This window comes from Solea solea, unplaced genomic scaffold (assembly GCF_958295425.1).
Source record: "Solea solea unplaced genomic scaffold, fSolSol10.1 scaffold_48, whole genome shotgun sequence".
NCBI classification, from domain to species: Eukaryota; Metazoa; Chordata; class Actinopteri; order Pleuronectiformes; family Soleidae; genus Solea; species Solea solea.
Genome location: NW_026704104.1, coordinates 39687 through 54794, shown reverse-complemented (window position 1 = coordinate 54794; position 15108 = coordinate 39687). Strand labels below are relative to the sequence as shown.

Sequence of the window (15108 nt, the reverse complement as noted above, 5' to 3'; positions counted from 1 at the left end):
CCATGGATCCATCTCCAACAATCCAGTTCTACCTACAAAGAGCCGGGAAAGGGAGCATGACATTTCCTTAGAGCTAAAAGACAACACCCACAACCATCCCATTCCCAGCAACTTGGAAAGACTGGGGACGTCGCTCTGCGAGCACGTGAGAAGCCTGGAGATGGGCACACAAGGCGGAACCTTGGGCGGCTGACCTTTGCTTACAACTACGTCAACGGGGGAGAGCGCGGACGCAGTACCCCACTAGCAAAAATTATGCAGTCAAGATTCCCACGTTTGGGGAATTTGCAGGGGTCAGCACAACCAGAGTGCAATGGCTGAGCCTCGCCCTGGGTGAAGCACCTTCTTGATCATGGTATCTCCCCTGCCAGGTAAGTATGAGGTGTACTTGCCCAGCACTGGGTGGCTGTTCCCAGACACAGCTCTTTGGCTGATGGTGCAGGAAATGGATAGTCCCAGAGTCCAATGCCTTGACTCAGGTGCTCGTTAAGGCTGTGCTGTGTTCAACTTCAACCTCCAGCACACATTGGAGAGGAAACACTCGACCTTTTCACTGGCATACCTGGCTGTCATTTCCTATCGATTCAGCAACAACTGCACCTGACGGCACCAACAGCAGCTTACCCATCTCGGTGTAGCTTCCTAATACTGGAATAGAGTGTAGCAGGTAGTGGCGATAAAGGCTCAAGTGCAGTGTGTTCGGAAGGCTGCCTTTTGAGCCCCTCCACGAGCAGGGGGCCTTGCCTGGTCTATAAAAGGAGTCTGTGTCACCTGCCCGTCGGCTTACGGCCACACCACCCTGAGCACGCCCGATCTCGTCTGATCTCGGAAGCTAAGCAGGGTCGGGCCTGGTTAGTACTTGGATGGGAGACCGCCTGGGAATACCAGGTGCTGTAAGCTTTTACACTGCAGCACGCTTTTACACTGCAGCACGCTTTTACACTGCAGCACGCTTTTACACTGCAGCACGCTTTTACACTGCTGCTTCCTTACAAGAAACGTGGGCTTGCAATTACGTTGACGCACGGGCACACGTTAATGTCCTTCCAGTTTCAGCCTTGCTTTGGTTTTCACAGAAAAAAAGAGAACGGTGCACCGTTCCTGGTGGCACTGCAATACCAGGTCAATGCAAGGAGTGAAGAGAGCAAGCCCAAGGTTTCACCGCCCAATGCTCAAAAATGCATTTAATATTTAATCCCCATATAGAGGACATATCAGATATTAAACTGATAAGAACAGATACTACACTTGATCTTAGCCAAAAGGCCGAGAAGCGATGGCCCACCAGTGTCTGGGGCCAACTCAAGATCTTGGCGCACAAGTTACTTGTTGTGGTGCCGTGTTTCTGAAGTGCGCATAACAAAGGCTGCTGCTGCTCACCTCCACCCCCAGGTGATCTAAGTGCACCTCTGAGCCGTGACGGACAGCTGCTTGACATTTGACACACTCAAAGGGCGCAGCCATACAGCAAAGCCCACCAAAAATAACTTAAACTCTTGGACGTTCCTCTCCACGGAAGTCTTTAGTAAAAGGCGAAAGACTTGAGCATTTTGAAGAAAAACCAGAGTCAACATAGCCCCTCTCCTTGAGAGCAGCCAAGGAGTCTATCCGCCAGAGTCACCACAGTCTCGGTCGGCCCGGCCGGCCACCTTGGGACAGCCTTTCTTCAACGTTTTCGGTTTGCCGGCCAATCAACCGCCCACATTTGACTGCATGTTTGGAAGCGCATTCTTACCGTTGGTTGTGTGCTGCAGTTTTCTATCAACCGCTGAGGCTGTGGCACATTCCTCGCTCACGGGGGACACCTCCAAGGTTTAGTGGTAGATGTGAGTGCATGAGCAAAGCAGCTCTGTGTCACACCGAGCAGTACAAACTGCCGGGCCGTTTCCCAACTCCTCAGGGCTTCTGAAATGGTGAGCTGCTCCTGGCATCGCTTCAATATCAGGTCAATGTACAGGAGTGGACGGAGCAAGCGCCAAAGTATTAACCCTTGGCATGATGGCCATGGATCCATCTCCAACAATCCAGTTCTACCTACAAAGAGCCGGGAAAGGGAGCATGACATTTCCTTAGAGCTAAAAGACAACACCCACAACCATCCCATTCCCAGCAACTTGGAAAGACTGGGGACGTCGCTCTGCGAGCACGTGAGAAGCCTGGAGATGGGCACACAAGGCGGAACCTTGGGCGGCTGACCTTTGCTTACAACTACGTCATCGGGGGAGAGCGCGGACGCAGTACCCCACTAGCAAAAAATATGCAGTCAAGATTCCCACGTTTGGGGAATTTGCAGGGGTCAGCACAACCAGAGTGCAATGGCTGAGCCTCGCCCTGGGTGAACCACCTTCTTGATCATGGTATCTCCCCTGCCAGGTAAGTATGAGGTGTACTTGCCCAGCACTGGGTGGCTGTTCCCAGACACAGCTCTTTGGCTGATGGTGCAGGAAATGGATAGTCCCAGAGTCCAATGCCTTGACTCAGGTGCTCGTTAAGGCTGTGCTGTGTTCAACTTCAACCTCCAGCACACATTGGAGAGGAAACACTCGACCTTTTCACTGGCATACCTGGCTGTCATTTCATATCGATTCAGCAACAACTGCACCTGACGGCACCAACAGCAGCTTACCCATCTCGGTGTAGCTTCCTAATACTGGAATAGAGTGTAGCAGGTAGTGGCGATAAAGGCTCAAGTGCAGTGTGTTCGGAAGGCTGCCTTTTGAGCCCCTCCACGAGCAGGGGGCCTTGCCTGGTCTATAAAAGGAGTCTGTGTCACCTGCCCGTCGGCTTACGGCCACACCACCCTGAGCACGCCCGATCTCGTCTGATCTCGGAAGCTAAGCAGGGTCGGGCCTGGTTAGTACTTGGATGGGAGACCGCCTGGGAATACCAGGTGCTGTAAGCTTTTACACTGCAGCACGCTTTTACACTGCAGCACGCTTTTACACTGCTGCTTCCTTACAAGAAACGTGGGCTTGCAATTACGTTGACGCACGGGCACACGTTAATGTCCTTCCAGTTTCAGCCTTGCTTTGGTTTTCACAGAAAAAAAGAGAACGGTGCACCGTTCCTGGTGGCACTGCAATACCAGGTCAATGCAAGGAGTGAAGAGAGCAAGCCCAAGGTTTCACCGCCCAATGCTCAAAAATGTATTTAATATTTAATCCCCATATAGAGGACATATCAGATATTAAACTGATAAGAACAGATACTACACTTGATCTTAGCCAAAAGGCCGAGAAGCGATGGCCCACCAGTGTCTGGGGCCAACTCAAGATCTTGGCGCACAAGTTACTTGTTGTGGTGCCGTGTTTCTGAAGTGCGCATAACAAAGGCTGCTGCTGCTCACCTCCACCCCCAGGTGATCTAAGTGCACCTCTGAGCCGTGACGGACAGCTGCTTGACATTTGACACACTCAAAGGGCGCAGCCATACAGCAAAGCCCACCAAAAATAACTTAAACTCTTGGACGTTCCTCTCCACGGAAGTCTTTAGTAAAAGGCGAAAGACTTGAGCATTTTGAAGAAAAACCAGAGTCAACATAGCCCCTCTCCTTGAGAGCAGCCAAGGAGTCTATCCGCCAGAGTCACCACAGTCTCGGTCGGCCCGGCCGGCCACCTTGGGACAGCCTTTCTTCAACGTTTTCGGTTTGCCGGCCAATCAACCGCCCACATTTGACTGCATGTTTGGAAGCGCATTCTTACCGTTGGTTGTGTGCTGCAGTTTTCTATCAACCGCTGAGGCTGTGGCACATTCCTCGCTCACGGGGGACACCTCCAAGGTTTAGTGGTAGATGTGAGTGCATGAGCAAAGCAGCTCTGTGTCACACCGAGCAGTACAAACTGCCGGGCCGTTTCCCAACTCCTCCGGGCTTCTGAAATGGTGAGCTGCTCCTGGCATCGCTTCAATATCAGGTCAATGTACAGGAGTGGACGGAGCAAGCGCCAAAGTATTAACCCTTGGCATGATGGCCATGGATCCATCTCCAACAATCCAGTTCTACCTACAAAGAGCCGGGAAAGGGAGCATGACATTTCCTTAGAGCTAAAAGACAACACCCACAACCATCCCATTCCCAGCAACTTGGAAAGACTGGGGACGTCGCTCTGCGAGCACGTGAGAAGCCTGGAGATGGGCACACAAGGCGGAACCTTGGGCGGCTGACCTTTGCTTACAACTACGTCATCGGGGGAGAGCGCGGACGCAGTAAACCCACTAGCAAAAATTATGCAGTCAAGATTCCCACGTTTGGGGAATTTGCAGGGGTCAGCACAACCAGAGTGCAATGGCTGAGCCTCGCCCTGGGTGAAGCACCTTCTTGATCATGGTATCTCCCCTGCCAGGTAAGTATGAGGTGTACTTGCCCAGCACTGGGTGGCTGTTCCCAGACACAGCTCTTTGGCTGATGGTGCAGGAAATGGATAGTCCCAGAGTCCAATGCCTTGACTCAGGTGCTCGTTAAGGCTGTGCTGTGTTCAACTTCAACCTCCAGCACACATTGGAGAGGAAACACTCGACCTTTTCACTGGCATACCTGGCTGTCATTTCCTATCGATTCAGCAACAACTGCACCTGACGGCACCAACAGCAGCTTACCCATCTCGGTGTAGCTTCCTAATACTGGAATAGAGTGTAGCAGGTAGTGGCGATAAAGGCTCAAGTGCAGTGTGTTCGGAAGGCTGCCTTTTGAGCCCCTCCACGAGCAGGGGGCCTTGCCTGGTCTATAAAAGGAGTCTGTGTCACCTGCCCGTCGGCTTACGGCCACACCACCCTGAGCACGCCCGATCTCGTCTGATCTCGGAAGCTAAGCAGGGTCGGGCCTGGTTAGTACTTGGATGGGAGACCGCCTGGGAATACCAGGTGCTGTAAGCTTTTACACTGCAGCACGCTTTTACACTGCAGCACGCTTTTACACTGCAGCACGCTTTTACACTGCAGCACGCTTTTACACTGCAGCACGCTTTTACACTGCAGCACGCTTTTACACTGCAGCACGCTTTTACACTGCTGCTTCCTTACAAGAAACGTGGGCTTGCAATTACGTTGACGCACGGGCACACGTTAATGTCCTTCCAGTTTCAGCCTTGCTTTGGTTTTCACAGAAAAAAAGAGAACGGTGCACCGTTCCTGGTGGCACTGCAATACCAGGTCAATGCAAGGAGTGAAGAGAGCAAGCCCAAGGTTTCACCGCCCAATGCTCAAAAATGCATTTAATATTTAATCCCCATATAGAGGACATATCAGATATTAAACTGATAAGAACAGATACTACACTTAATCTTAGCCAAAAGGCCGAGAAGCGATGGCCCACCAGTGTCTGGGGCCAACTCAAGATCTTGGCGCACAAGTTACTTGTTGTGGTGCCGTGTTTCTGAAGTGCGCATAACAAAGGCTGCTGCTGCTCACCTCCACCCCCAGGTGATCTAAGTGCACCTCTGAGCCGTGACGGACAGCTGCTTGACATTTGACACACTCAAAGGGCGCAGCCATACAGCAAAGCCCACCAAAAATAACTTAAACTCTTGGACGTTCCTCTCCACGGAAGTCTTTAGTAAAAGGCGAAAGACTTGAGCATTTTGAAGAAAAACCAGAGTCAACATAGCCCCTCTCCTTGAGAGCAGCCAAGGAGTCTATCCGCCAGAGTCACCACAGTCTCGGTCGGCCCGGCCGGCCACCTTGGGACAGCCTTTCTTCAACGTTTTCGGTTTGCCGGCCAATCAACCGCCCACATTTGACTGCATGTTTGGAAGCGCATTCTTACCGTTGGTTGTGTGCTGCAGTTTTCTATCAACCGCTGAGGCTGTGGCACATTCCTCGCTCACGGGGGACACCTCCAAGGTTTAGTGGTAGATGTGAGTGCATGAGCAAAGCAGCTCTGTGTCACACCGAGCAGTACAAACTGCCGGGCCGTTTCCCAACTCCTCCGGGCTTCTGAAATGGTGAGCTGCTCCTGGCATCGCTTCAATATCAGGTCAATGTACAGGAGTGGACGGAGCAAGCGCCAAAGTATTAACCCTTGGCATGATGGCCATGGATCCATCTCCAACAATCCAGTTCTACCTACAAAGAGCCGGGAAAGGGAGCATGACATTTCCTTAGAGCTAAAAGACAACACCCACAACCATCCCATTCCCAGCAACTTGGAAAGACTGGGGACGTCGCTCTGCGAGCACGTGAGAAGCCTGGAGATGGGCACACAAGGCGGAACCTTGGGCGGCTGACCTTTGCTTACAACTACGTCATCGGGGGAGAGCGCGGACGCAGTACCCCACTAGCAAAAAATATGCAGTCAAGATTCCCACGTTTGGGGAATTTGCAGGGGTCAGCACAACCAGAGTGCAATGGCTGAGCCTCGCCCTGGGTGAACCACCTTCTTGATCATGGTATCTCCCCTGCCAGGTAAGTATGAGGTGTACTTGCCCAGCACTGGGTGGCTGTTCCCAGACACAGCTCTTTGGCTGATGGTGCAGGAAATGGATAGTCCCAGAGTCCAATGCCTTGACTCAGGTGCTCGTTAAGGCTGTGCTGTGTTCAACTTCAACCTCCAGCACACATTGGAGAGGAAACACTCGACCTTTTCACTGGCATACCTGGCTGTCATTTCCTATCGATTCAGCAACAACTGCACCTGACGGCACCAACAGCAGCTTACCCATCTCGGTGTAGCTTCCTAATACTGGAATAGAGTGTAGCAGGTAGTGGCGATAAAGGCTCAAGTGCAGTGTGTTCGGAAGGCTGCCTTTTGAGCCCCTCCACGAGCAGGGGGCCTTGCCTGGTCTATAAAAGGAGTCTGTGTCACCTGCCCGTCGGCTTACGGCCACACCACCCTGAGCACGCCCGATCTCGTCTGATCTCGGAAGCTAAGCAGGGTCGGGCCTGGTTAGTACTTGGATGGGAGACCGCCTGGGAATACCAGGTGCTGTAAGCTTTTACACTGCAGCACGCTTTTACACTGCAGCACGCTTTTACACTGCAGCACGCTTTTACACTGCTGCTTCCTTACAAGAAACGTGGGCTTGCAATTACGTTGACGCACGGGCACACGTTAATGTCCTTCCAGTTTCAGCCTTGCTTTGGTTTTCACAGAAAAAAAGAGAACGGTGCACCGTTCCTGGTGGCACTGCAATACCAGGTCAATGCAAGGAGTGAAGAGAGCAAGCCCAAGGTTTCACCGCCCAATGCTCAAAAATGCATTTAATATTTAATCCCCATATAGAGGACATATCAGATATTAAACTGATAAGAACAGATACTACACTTAATCTTAGCCAAAAGGCCGAGAAGCGATGGCCCACCAGTGTCTGGGGCCAACTCAAGATCTTGGCGCACAAGTTACTTGTTGTGGTGCCGTGTTTCTGAAGTGCGCATAACAAAGGCTGCTGCTGCTCACCTCCACCCCCAGGTGATCTAAGTGCACCTCTGAGCCGTGACGGACAGCTGCTTGACATTTGACACACTCAAAGGGCGCAGCCATACAGCAAAGCCCACCAAAAATAACTTAAACTCTTGGACGTTCCTCTCCACGGAAGTCTTTAGTAAAAGGCGAAAGACTTGAGCATTTTGAAGAAAAACCAGAGTCAACATAGCCCCTCTCCTTGAGAGCAGCCAAGGAGTCTATCCGCCAGAGTCACCACAGTCTCGGTCGGCCCGGCCGGCCACCTTGGGACAGCCTTTCTTCAACGTTTTCGGTTTGCCGGCCAATCAACCGCCCACATTTGACTGCATGTTTGGAAGCGCATTCTTACCGTTGGTTGTGTGCTGCAGTTTTCTATCAACCGCTGAGGCTGTGGCACATTCCTCGCTCACGGGGGACACCTCCAAGGTTTAGTGGTAGATGTGAGTGCATGAGCAAAGCAGCTCTGTGTCACACCGAGCAGTACAAACTGCCGGGCCGTTTCCCAACTCCTCCGGGCTTCTGAAATGGTGAGCTGCTCCTGGCATCGCTTCAATATCAGGTCAATGTACAGGAGTGGACGGAGCAAGCGCCAAAGTATTAACCCTTGGCATGATGGCCATGGATCCATCTCCAACAATCCAGTTCTACCTACAAAGAGCCGGGAAAGGGAGCATGACATTTCCTTAGAGCTAAAAGACAACACCCACAACCATCCCATTCCCAGCAACTTGGAAAGACTGGGGACGTCGCTCTGCGAGCACGTGAGAAGCCTGGAGATGGGCACACAAGGCGGAACCTTGGGCGGCTGACCTTTGCTTACAACTACGTCATCGGGGGAGAGCGCGGACGCAGTACCCCACTAGCAAAAAATATGCAGTCAAGATTCCCACGTTTGGGGAATTTGCAGGGGTCAGCACAACCAGAGTGCAATGGCTGAGCCTCGCCCTGGGTGAACCACCTTCTTGATCATGGTATCTCCCCTGCCAGGTAAGTATGAGGTGTACTTGCCCAGCACTGGGTGGCTGTTCCCAGACACAGCTCTTTGGCTGATGGTGCAGGAAATGGATAGTCCCAGAGTCCAATGCCTTGACTCAGGTGCTCGTTAAGGCTGTGCTGTGTTCAACTTCAACCTCCAGCACACATTGGAGAGGAAACACTCGACCTTTTCACTGGCATACCTGGCTGTCATTTCCTATCGATTCAGCAACAACTGCACCTGACGGCACCAACAGCAGCTTACCCATCTCGGTGTAGCTTCCTAATACTGGAATAGAGTGTAGCAGGTAGTGGCGATAAAGGCTCAAGTGCAGTGTGTTCGGAAGGCTGCCTTTTGAGCCCCTCCACGAGCAGGGGGCCTTGCCTGGTCTATAAAAGGAGTCTGTGTCACCTGCCCGTCGGCTTACGGCCACACCACCCTGAGCACGCCCGATCTCGTCTGATCTCGGAAGCTAAGCAGGGTCGGGCCTGGTTAGTACTTGGATGGGAGACCGCCTGGGAATACCAGGTGCTGTAAGCTTTTACACTGCAGCACGCTTTTACACTGCAGCACGCTTTTACACTGCAGCACGCTTTTACACTGCTGCTTCCTTACAAGAAACGTGGGCTTGCAATTACGTTGACGCACGGGCACACGTTAATGTCCTTCCAGTTTCAGCCTTGCTTTGGTTTTCACAGAAAAAAAGAGAACGGTGCACCGTTCCTGGTGGCACTGCAATACCAGGTCAATGCAAGGAGTGAAGAGAGCAAGCCCAAGGTTTCACCGCCCAATGCTCAAAAATGCATTTAATATTTAATCCCCATATAGAGGACATATCAGATATTAAACTGATAAGAACAGATACTACACTTGATCTTAGCCAAAAGGCCGAGAAACGATGGCCCACCAGTGTCTGGGGCCAACTCAAGATCTTGGCGCACAAGTTACTTGTTGTGGTGCCGTGTTTCTGAAGTGCGCATAACAAAGGCTGCTGCTGCTCACCTCCACCCCCAGGTGATCTAAGTGCACCTCTGAGCCGTGACGGACAGCTGCTTGACATTTGACACACTCAAAGGGCGCAGCCATACAGCAAAGCCCACCAAAAATAACTTAAACTCTTGGACGTTCCTCTCCACGGAAGTCTTTAGTAAAAGGCGAAAGACTTGAGCATTTTGAAGAAAAACCAGAGTCAACATAGCCCCTCTCCTTGAGAGCAGCCAAGGAGTCTATCCGCCAGAGTCACCACAGTCTCGGTCGGCCCGGCCGGCCACCTTGGGACAGCCTTTCTTCAACGTTTTCGGTTTGCCGGCCAATCAACCGCCCACATTTGACTGCATGTTTGGAAGCGCATTCTTACCGTTGGTTGTGTGCTGCAGTTTTCTATCAACCGCTGAGGCTGTGGCACATTCCTCGCTCACGGGGGACACCTCCAAGGTTTAGTGGTAGATGTGAGTGCATGAGCAAAGCAGCTCTGTGTCACACCGAGCAGTACAAACTGCCGGGCCGTTTCCCAACTCCTCCGGGCTTCTGAAATGGTGAGCTGCTCCTGGCATCGCTTCAATATCAGGTCAATGTACAGGAGTGGACGGAGCAAGCGCCAAAGTATTAACCCTTGGCATGATGGCCATGGATCCATCTCCAACAATCCAGTTCTACCTACAAAGAGCCGGGAAAGGGAGCATGACATTTCCTTAGAGCTAAAAGACAACACCCACAACCATCCCATTCCCAGCAACTTGGAAAGACTGGGGACGTCGCTCTGCGAGCACGTGAGAAGCCTGGAGATGGGCACACAAGGCGGAACCTTGGGCGGCTGACCTTTGCTTACAACTACGTCATCGGGGGAGAGCGCAGACGCAGTACCCCACTAGCAAAAATTATGCAGTCAAGATTCCCACGTTTGGGGAATTTGCAGGGGTCAGCACAACCAGAGTGCAATGGCTGAGCCTCGCCCTGGGTGAAGCACCTTCTTGATCATGGTATCTCCCCTGCCAGGTAAGTATGAGGTGTACTTGCCCAGCACTGGGTGGCTGTTCCCAGACACAGCTCTTTGGCTGATGGTGCAGGAAATGGATAGTCCCAGAGTCCAATGCCTTGACTCAGGTGCTCGTTAAGGCTGTGCTGTGTTCAACTTCAACCTCCAGCACACATTGGAGAGGAAACACTCGACCTTTTCACTGGCATACCTGGCTGTCATTTCCTATCGATTCAGCAACAACTGCACCTGACGGCACCAACAGCAGCTTACCCATCTCGGTGTAGCTTCCTAATACTGGAATAGAGTGTAGCAGGTAGTGGCGATAAAGGCTCAAGTGCAGTGTGTTCGGAAGGCTGCCTTTTGAGCCCCTCCACGAGCAGGGGGCCTTGCCTGGTCTATAAAAGGAGTCTGTGTCACCTGCCCGTCGGCTTACGGCCACACCACCCTGAGCACGCCCGATCTCGTCTGATCTCGGAAGCTAAGCAGGGTCGGGCCTGGTTAGTACTTGGATGGGAGACCGCCTGGGAATACCAGGTGCTGTAAGCTTTTACACTGCAGCACGCTTTTACACTGCAGCACGCTTTTACACTGCAGCACGCTTTTACACTGCAGCACGCTTTTACACTGCAGCACGCTTTTACACTGCAGCACGCTTTTACACTGCTGCTTCCTTACAAGAAACGTGGGCTTGCAATTACGTTGACGCACGGGCACACGTTAATGTCCTTCCAGTTTCAGCCTTGCTTTGGTTTTCACAGAAAAAAAGAGAACGGTGCACCGTTCCTGGTGGCACTGCAATACCAGGTCAATGCAAGGAGTGAAGAGAGCAAGCCCAAGGTTTCACCGCCCAATGCTCAAAAATGCATTTAATATTTAATCCCCATATAGAGGACATATCAGATATTAAACTGATAAGAACAGATACTACACTTGATCTTAGCCAAAAGGCCGAGAAGCGATGGCCCACCAGTGTCTGGGGCCAACTCAAGATCTTGGCGCACAAGTTACTTGTTGTGGTGCCGTGTTTCTGAAGTGCGCATAACAAAGGCTGCTGCTGCTCACCTCCACCCCCAGGTGATCTAAGTGCACCTCTGAGCCGTGACGGACAGCTGCTTGACATTTGACACACTCAAAGGGCGCAGCCATACAGCAAAGCCCACCAAAAATAACTTAAACTCTTGGACGTTCCTCTCCACGGAAGTCTTTAGTAAAAGGCGAAAGACTTGAGCATTTTGAAGAAAAACCAGAGTCAACATAGCCCCTCTCCTTGAGAGCAGCCAAGGAGTCTATCCGCCAGAGTCACCACAGTCTCGGTCGGCCCGGCCGGCCACCTTGGGACAGCCTTTCTTCAACGTTTTCGGTTTGCCGGCCAATCAACCGCCCACATTTGACTGCATGTTTGGAAGCGCATTCTTACCGTTGGTTGTGTGCTGCAGTTTTCTATCAACCGCTGAGGCTGTGGCACATTCCTCGCTCACGGGGGACACCTCCAAGGTTTAGTGGTAGATGTGAGTGCATGAGCAAAGCAGCTCTGTGTCACACCGAGCAGTACAAACTGCCGGGCCGTTTCCCAACTCCTCCGGGCTTCTGAAATGGTGAGCTGCTCCTGGCATCGCTTCAATATCAGGTCAATGTACAGGAGTGGACGGAGCAAGCGCCAAAGTATTAACCCTTGGCATGATGGCCATGGATCCATCTCCAACAATCCAGTTCTACCTACAAAGAGCCGGGAAAGGGAGCATGACATTTCCTTAGAGCTAAAAGACAACACCCACAACCATCCCATTCCCAGCAACTTGGAAAGACTGGGGACGTCGCTCTGCGAGCACGTGAGAAGCCTGGAGATGGGCACACAAGGCGGAACCTTGGGCGGCTGACCTTTGCTTACAACTACGTCAACGGGGGAGAGCGCGGACGCAGTACCCCACTAGCAAAAATTATGCAGTCAAGATTCCCACGTTTGGGGAATTTGCAGGGGTCAGCACAACCAGAGTGCAATGGCTGAGCCTCGCCCTGGGTGAAGCACCTTCTTGATCATGGTATCTCCCCTGCCAGGTAAGTATGAGGTGTACTTGCCCAGCACTGGGTGGCTGTTCCCAGACACAGCTCTTTGGCTGATGGTGCAGGAAATGGATAGTCCCAGAGTCCAATGCCTTGACTCAGGTGCTCGTTAAGGCTGTGCTGTGTTCAACTTCAACCTCCAGCACACATTGGAGAGGAAACACTCGACCTTTTCACTGGCATACCTGGCTGTCATTTCCTATCGATTCAGCAACAACTGCACCTGACGGCACCAACAGCAGCTTACCCATCTCGGTGTAGCTTCCTAATACTGGAATAGAGTGTAGCAGGTAGTGGCGATAAAGGCTCAAGTGCAGTGTGTTCGGAAGGCTGCCTTTTGAGCCCCTCCACGAGCAGGGGGCCTTGCCTGGTCTATAAAAGGAGTCTGTGTCACCTGCCCGTCGGCTTACGGCCACACCACCCTGAGCACGCCCGATCTCGTCTGATCTCGGAAGCTAAGCAGGGTCGGGCCTGGTTAGTACTTGGATGGGAGACCGCCTGGGAATACCAGGTGCTGTAAGCTTTTACACTGCAGCACGCTTTTACACTGCAGCACGCTTTTACACTGCAGCACGCTTTTACACTGCAGCACGCTTTTACACTGCAGCACGCTTTTACACTGCTGCTTCCTTACAAGAAACGTGGGCTTGCAATTACGTTGACGCACGGGCACACGTTAATGTCCTTCCAGTTTCAGCCTTGCTTTGGTTTTCACAGAAAAAAAGAGAACGGTGCACCGTTCCTGGTGGCACTGCAATACCAGGTCAATGCAAGGAGTGAAGAGAGCAAGCCCAAGGTTTCACCGCCCAATGCTCAAAAATGCATTTAATATTTAATCCCCATATAGAGGACATATCAGATATTAAACTGATAAGAACAGATACTACACTTGATCTTAGCCAAAAGGCCGAGAAGCGATGGCCCACCAGTGTCTGGGGCCAACTCAAGATCTTGGCGCACAAGTTACTTGTTGTGGTGCCGTGTTTCTGAAGTGCGCATAACAAAGGTTGCTGCTGCTCACCTCCACCCCCAGGTGATCTAAGTGCACCTCTGAGCCGTGACGGACAGCTGCTTGACATTTGACACACTCAAAGGGCGCAGCCATACAGCAAAGCCCACCAAAAATAACTTAAACTCTTGGACGTTCCTCTCCACGGAAGTCTTTAGTAAAAGGCGAAAGACTTGAGCATTTTGAAGAAAAACCAGAGTCAACATAGCCCCTCTCCTTGAGAGCAGCCAAGGAGTCTATCCGCCAGAGTCACCACAGTCTCGGTCGGCCCGGCCGGCCACCTTGGGACAGCCTTTCTTCAACGTTTTCGGTTTGCCGGCCAATCAACCGCCCACATTTGACTGCATGTTTGGAAGCGCATTCTTACCGTTGGTTGTGTGCTGCAGTTTTCTATCAACCGCTGAGGCTGTGGCACATTCCTCGCTCACGGGGGACACCTCCAAGGTTTAGTGGTAGATGTGAGTGCATGAGCAAAGCAGCTCTGTGTCACACCGAGCAGTACAAACTGCCGGGCCGTTTCCCAACTCCTCCGGGCTTCTGAAATGGTGAGCTGCTCCTGGCATCGCTTCAATATCAGGTCAATGTACAGGAGTGGACGGAGCAAGCGCCAAAGTATTAACCCTTGGCATGATGGCCATGGATCCATCTCCAACAATCCAGTTCTACCTACAAAGAGCCGGGAAAGGGAGCATGACATTTCCTTAGAGCTAAAAGACAACACCCACAACCATCCCATTCCCAGCAACTTGGAAAGACTGGGGACGTCGCTCTGCGAGCACGTGAGAAGCCTGGAGATGGGCACACAAGGCGGAACCTTGGGCGGCTGACCTTTGCTTACAACTACGTCAACGGGGGAGAGCGCGGACGCAGTACCCCACTAGCAAAAATTATGCAGTCAAGATTCCCACGTTTGGGGAATTTGCAGGGGTCAGCACAACCAGAGTGCAATGGCTGAGCCTCGCCCTGGGTGAAGCACCTTCTTGATCATGGTATCTCCCCTGCCAGGTAAGTATGAGGTGTACTTGCCCAGCACTGGGTGGCTGTTCCCAGACACAGCTCTTTGGCTGATGGTGCAGGAAATGGATAGTCCCAGAGTCCAATGCCTTGACTCAGGTGCTCGTTAAGGCTGTGCTGTGTTCAACTTCAACCTCCAGCACACATTGGAGAGGAAACACTCGACCTTTTCACTGGCATACCTGGCTGTCATTTCCTATCGATTCAGCAACAACTGCACCTGACGGCACCAACAGCAGCTTACCCATCTCGGTGTAGCTTCCTAATACTGGAATAGAGTGTAGCAGGTAGTGGCGATAAAGGCTCAAGTGCAGTGTGTTCGGAAGGCTGCCTTTTGAGCCCCTCCACGAGCAGGGGGCCTTGCCTGGTCTATAAAAGGAGTCTGTGTCACCTGCCCGTCGGCTTACGGCCACACCACCCTGAGCACGCCCGATCTCGTCTGATCTCGGAAGCTAAGCAGGGTCGGGCCTGGTTAGTACTTGGATGGGAGACCGCCTGGGAATACCAGGTGCTGTAAGCTTTTACACTGCAGCACGCTTTTACACTGCAGCACGCTTTTACACTGCAGCACGCTTTTACACTGCAGCACGCTTTTACACTGCAGCACGCTTTTACACTGCAGCACGCTTTTACACTGCAGCACGCTTTTACACTGCTGCTTCCTTACAAGAAACGTG

General features: G+C 52.1%; 30 non-coding genes across 30 annotated transcripts; 8 read left to right on the top strand and 22 right to left on the bottom strand.

Annotated features, from left to right (window-relative positions):
* Positions 1-215: 215 nt before the first annotated feature.
* Positions 216-379, bottom strand: LOC131452018 (U1 spliceosomal RNA). Its single transcript, XR_009236845.1, has one exon. It is a non-coding gene; the product is annotated as a U1 spliceosomal RNA (small nuclear RNA).
* A 402-nt stretch (positions 380-781) lies between these two features.
* LOC131451981 (5S ribosomal RNA) lies at positions 782-900 on the top strand. Its single transcript, XR_009236811.1, has one exon. It is a non-coding gene; the product is annotated as a 5S ribosomal RNA (ribosomal RNA).
* A 185-nt stretch (positions 901-1085) lies between these two features.
* On the bottom strand, positions 1086-1278 carry LOC131452092 (U2 spliceosomal RNA). Its single transcript, XR_009236916.1, has one exon. It is a non-coding gene; the product is annotated as a U2 spliceosomal RNA (small nuclear RNA).
* A 179-nt stretch (positions 1279-1457) lies between these two features.
* On the bottom strand, positions 1458-1570 carry LOC131452256 (U5 spliceosomal RNA). Its single transcript, XR_009237072.1, has one exon. It is a non-coding gene; the product is annotated as a U5 spliceosomal RNA (small nuclear RNA).
* Positions 1571-2217: 647 nt separating this feature from the next.
* LOC131451975 (U1 spliceosomal RNA) lies at positions 2218-2381 on the bottom strand. The gene has a single exon (XR_009236805.1). It is a non-coding gene; the product is annotated as a U1 spliceosomal RNA (small nuclear RNA).
* Positions 2382-2783: 402 nt separating this feature from the next.
* Positions 2784-2902, top strand: LOC131451970 (5S ribosomal RNA). Its single transcript, XR_009236800.1, has one exon. It is a non-coding gene; the product is annotated as a 5S ribosomal RNA (ribosomal RNA).
* Positions 2903-3051: 149 nt separating this feature from the next.
* On the bottom strand, positions 3052-3244 carry LOC131452071 (U2 spliceosomal RNA). Its single transcript, XR_009236896.1, has one exon. It is a non-coding gene; the product is annotated as a U2 spliceosomal RNA (small nuclear RNA).
* A 179-nt stretch (positions 3245-3423) lies between these two features.
* Positions 3424-3536, bottom strand: LOC131452255 (U5 spliceosomal RNA). Its single transcript, XR_009237071.1, has one exon. It is a non-coding gene; the product is annotated as a U5 spliceosomal RNA (small nuclear RNA).
* Positions 3537-4183: 647 nt separating this feature from the next.
* Positions 4184-4348, bottom strand: LOC131452062 (U1 spliceosomal RNA). Its single transcript, XR_009236887.1, has one exon. It is a non-coding gene; the product is annotated as a U1 spliceosomal RNA (small nuclear RNA).
* Positions 4349-4750: 402 nt separating this feature from the next.
* LOC131451959 (5S ribosomal RNA) lies at positions 4751-4869 on the top strand. Its single transcript, XR_009236789.1, has one exon. It is a non-coding gene; the product is annotated as a 5S ribosomal RNA (ribosomal RNA).
* A 239-nt stretch (positions 4870-5108) lies between these two features.
* Positions 5109-5301, bottom strand: LOC131452212 (U2 spliceosomal RNA). Its single transcript, XR_009237030.1, has one exon. It is a non-coding gene; the product is annotated as a U2 spliceosomal RNA (small nuclear RNA).
* Positions 5302-5480: 179 nt separating this feature from the next.
* LOC131452254 (U5 spliceosomal RNA) lies at positions 5481-5593 on the bottom strand. Its single transcript, XR_009237070.1, has one exon. It is a non-coding gene; the product is annotated as a U5 spliceosomal RNA (small nuclear RNA).
* Positions 5594-6240: 647 nt separating this feature from the next.
* Positions 6241-6404, bottom strand: LOC131451974 (U1 spliceosomal RNA). The gene has a single exon (XR_009236804.1). It is a non-coding gene; the product is annotated as a U1 spliceosomal RNA (small nuclear RNA).
* Positions 6405-6806: 402 nt separating this feature from the next.
* LOC131451947 (5S ribosomal RNA) lies at positions 6807-6925 on the top strand. The gene has a single exon (XR_009236778.1). It is a non-coding gene; the product is annotated as a 5S ribosomal RNA (ribosomal RNA).
* Positions 6926-7092: 167 nt separating this feature from the next.
* On the bottom strand, positions 7093-7285 carry LOC131452211 (U2 spliceosomal RNA). Its single transcript, XR_009237029.1, has one exon. It is a non-coding gene; the product is annotated as a U2 spliceosomal RNA (small nuclear RNA).
* A 179-nt stretch (positions 7286-7464) lies between these two features.
* Positions 7465-7577, bottom strand: LOC131452253 (U5 spliceosomal RNA). The gene has a single exon (XR_009237069.1). It is a non-coding gene; the product is annotated as a U5 spliceosomal RNA (small nuclear RNA).
* A 647-nt stretch (positions 7578-8224) lies between these two features.
* LOC131451973 (U1 spliceosomal RNA) lies at positions 8225-8388 on the bottom strand. The gene has a single exon (XR_009236803.1). It is a non-coding gene; the product is annotated as a U1 spliceosomal RNA (small nuclear RNA).
* Positions 8389-8790: 402 nt separating this feature from the next.
* On the top strand, positions 8791-8909 carry LOC131451935 (5S ribosomal RNA). Its single transcript, XR_009236767.1, has one exon. It is a non-coding gene; the product is annotated as a 5S ribosomal RNA (ribosomal RNA).
* A 167-nt stretch (positions 8910-9076) lies between these two features.
* Positions 9077-9269, bottom strand: LOC131452197 (U2 spliceosomal RNA). Its single transcript, XR_009237016.1, has one exon. It is a non-coding gene; the product is annotated as a U2 spliceosomal RNA (small nuclear RNA).
* A 179-nt stretch (positions 9270-9448) lies between these two features.
* LOC131452252 (U5 spliceosomal RNA) lies at positions 9449-9561 on the bottom strand. The gene has a single exon (XR_009237068.1). It is a non-coding gene; the product is annotated as a U5 spliceosomal RNA (small nuclear RNA).
* A 647-nt stretch (positions 9562-10208) lies between these two features.
* LOC131452042 (U1 spliceosomal RNA) lies at positions 10209-10372 on the bottom strand. Its single transcript, XR_009236868.1, has one exon. It is a non-coding gene; the product is annotated as a U1 spliceosomal RNA (small nuclear RNA).
* A 402-nt stretch (positions 10373-10774) lies between these two features.
* Positions 10775-10893, top strand: LOC131451924 (5S ribosomal RNA). Its single transcript, XR_009236756.1, has one exon. It is a non-coding gene; the product is annotated as a 5S ribosomal RNA (ribosomal RNA).
* A 221-nt stretch (positions 10894-11114) lies between these two features.
* On the bottom strand, positions 11115-11307 carry LOC131452091 (U2 spliceosomal RNA). Its single transcript, XR_009236915.1, has one exon. It is a non-coding gene; the product is annotated as a U2 spliceosomal RNA (small nuclear RNA).
* Positions 11308-11486: 179 nt separating this feature from the next.
* Positions 11487-11599, bottom strand: LOC131452251 (U5 spliceosomal RNA). Its single transcript, XR_009237067.1, has one exon. It is a non-coding gene; the product is annotated as a U5 spliceosomal RNA (small nuclear RNA).
* A 647-nt stretch (positions 11600-12246) lies between these two features.
* LOC131452015 (U1 spliceosomal RNA) lies at positions 12247-12410 on the bottom strand. The gene has a single exon (XR_009236843.1). It is a non-coding gene; the product is annotated as a U1 spliceosomal RNA (small nuclear RNA).
* A 402-nt stretch (positions 12411-12812) lies between these two features.
* On the top strand, positions 12813-12931 carry LOC131451911 (5S ribosomal RNA). Its single transcript, XR_009236744.1, has one exon. It is a non-coding gene; the product is annotated as a 5S ribosomal RNA (ribosomal RNA).
* A 203-nt stretch (positions 12932-13134) lies between these two features.
* Positions 13135-13327, bottom strand: LOC131452090 (U2 spliceosomal RNA). The gene has a single exon (XR_009236914.1). It is a non-coding gene; the product is annotated as a U2 spliceosomal RNA (small nuclear RNA).
* A 179-nt stretch (positions 13328-13506) lies between these two features.
* On the bottom strand, positions 13507-13619 carry LOC131452250 (U5 spliceosomal RNA). The gene has a single exon (XR_009237066.1). It is a non-coding gene; the product is annotated as a U5 spliceosomal RNA (small nuclear RNA).
* A 647-nt stretch (positions 13620-14266) lies between these two features.
* LOC131452014 (U1 spliceosomal RNA) lies at positions 14267-14430 on the bottom strand. The gene has a single exon (XR_009236842.1). It is a non-coding gene; the product is annotated as a U1 spliceosomal RNA (small nuclear RNA).
* A 402-nt stretch (positions 14431-14832) lies between these two features.
* LOC131451899 (5S ribosomal RNA) lies at positions 14833-14951 on the top strand. The gene has a single exon (XR_009236734.1). It is a non-coding gene; the product is annotated as a 5S ribosomal RNA (ribosomal RNA).
* The last annotated feature ends 157 nt before the right edge of the window (positions 14952-15108 follow it).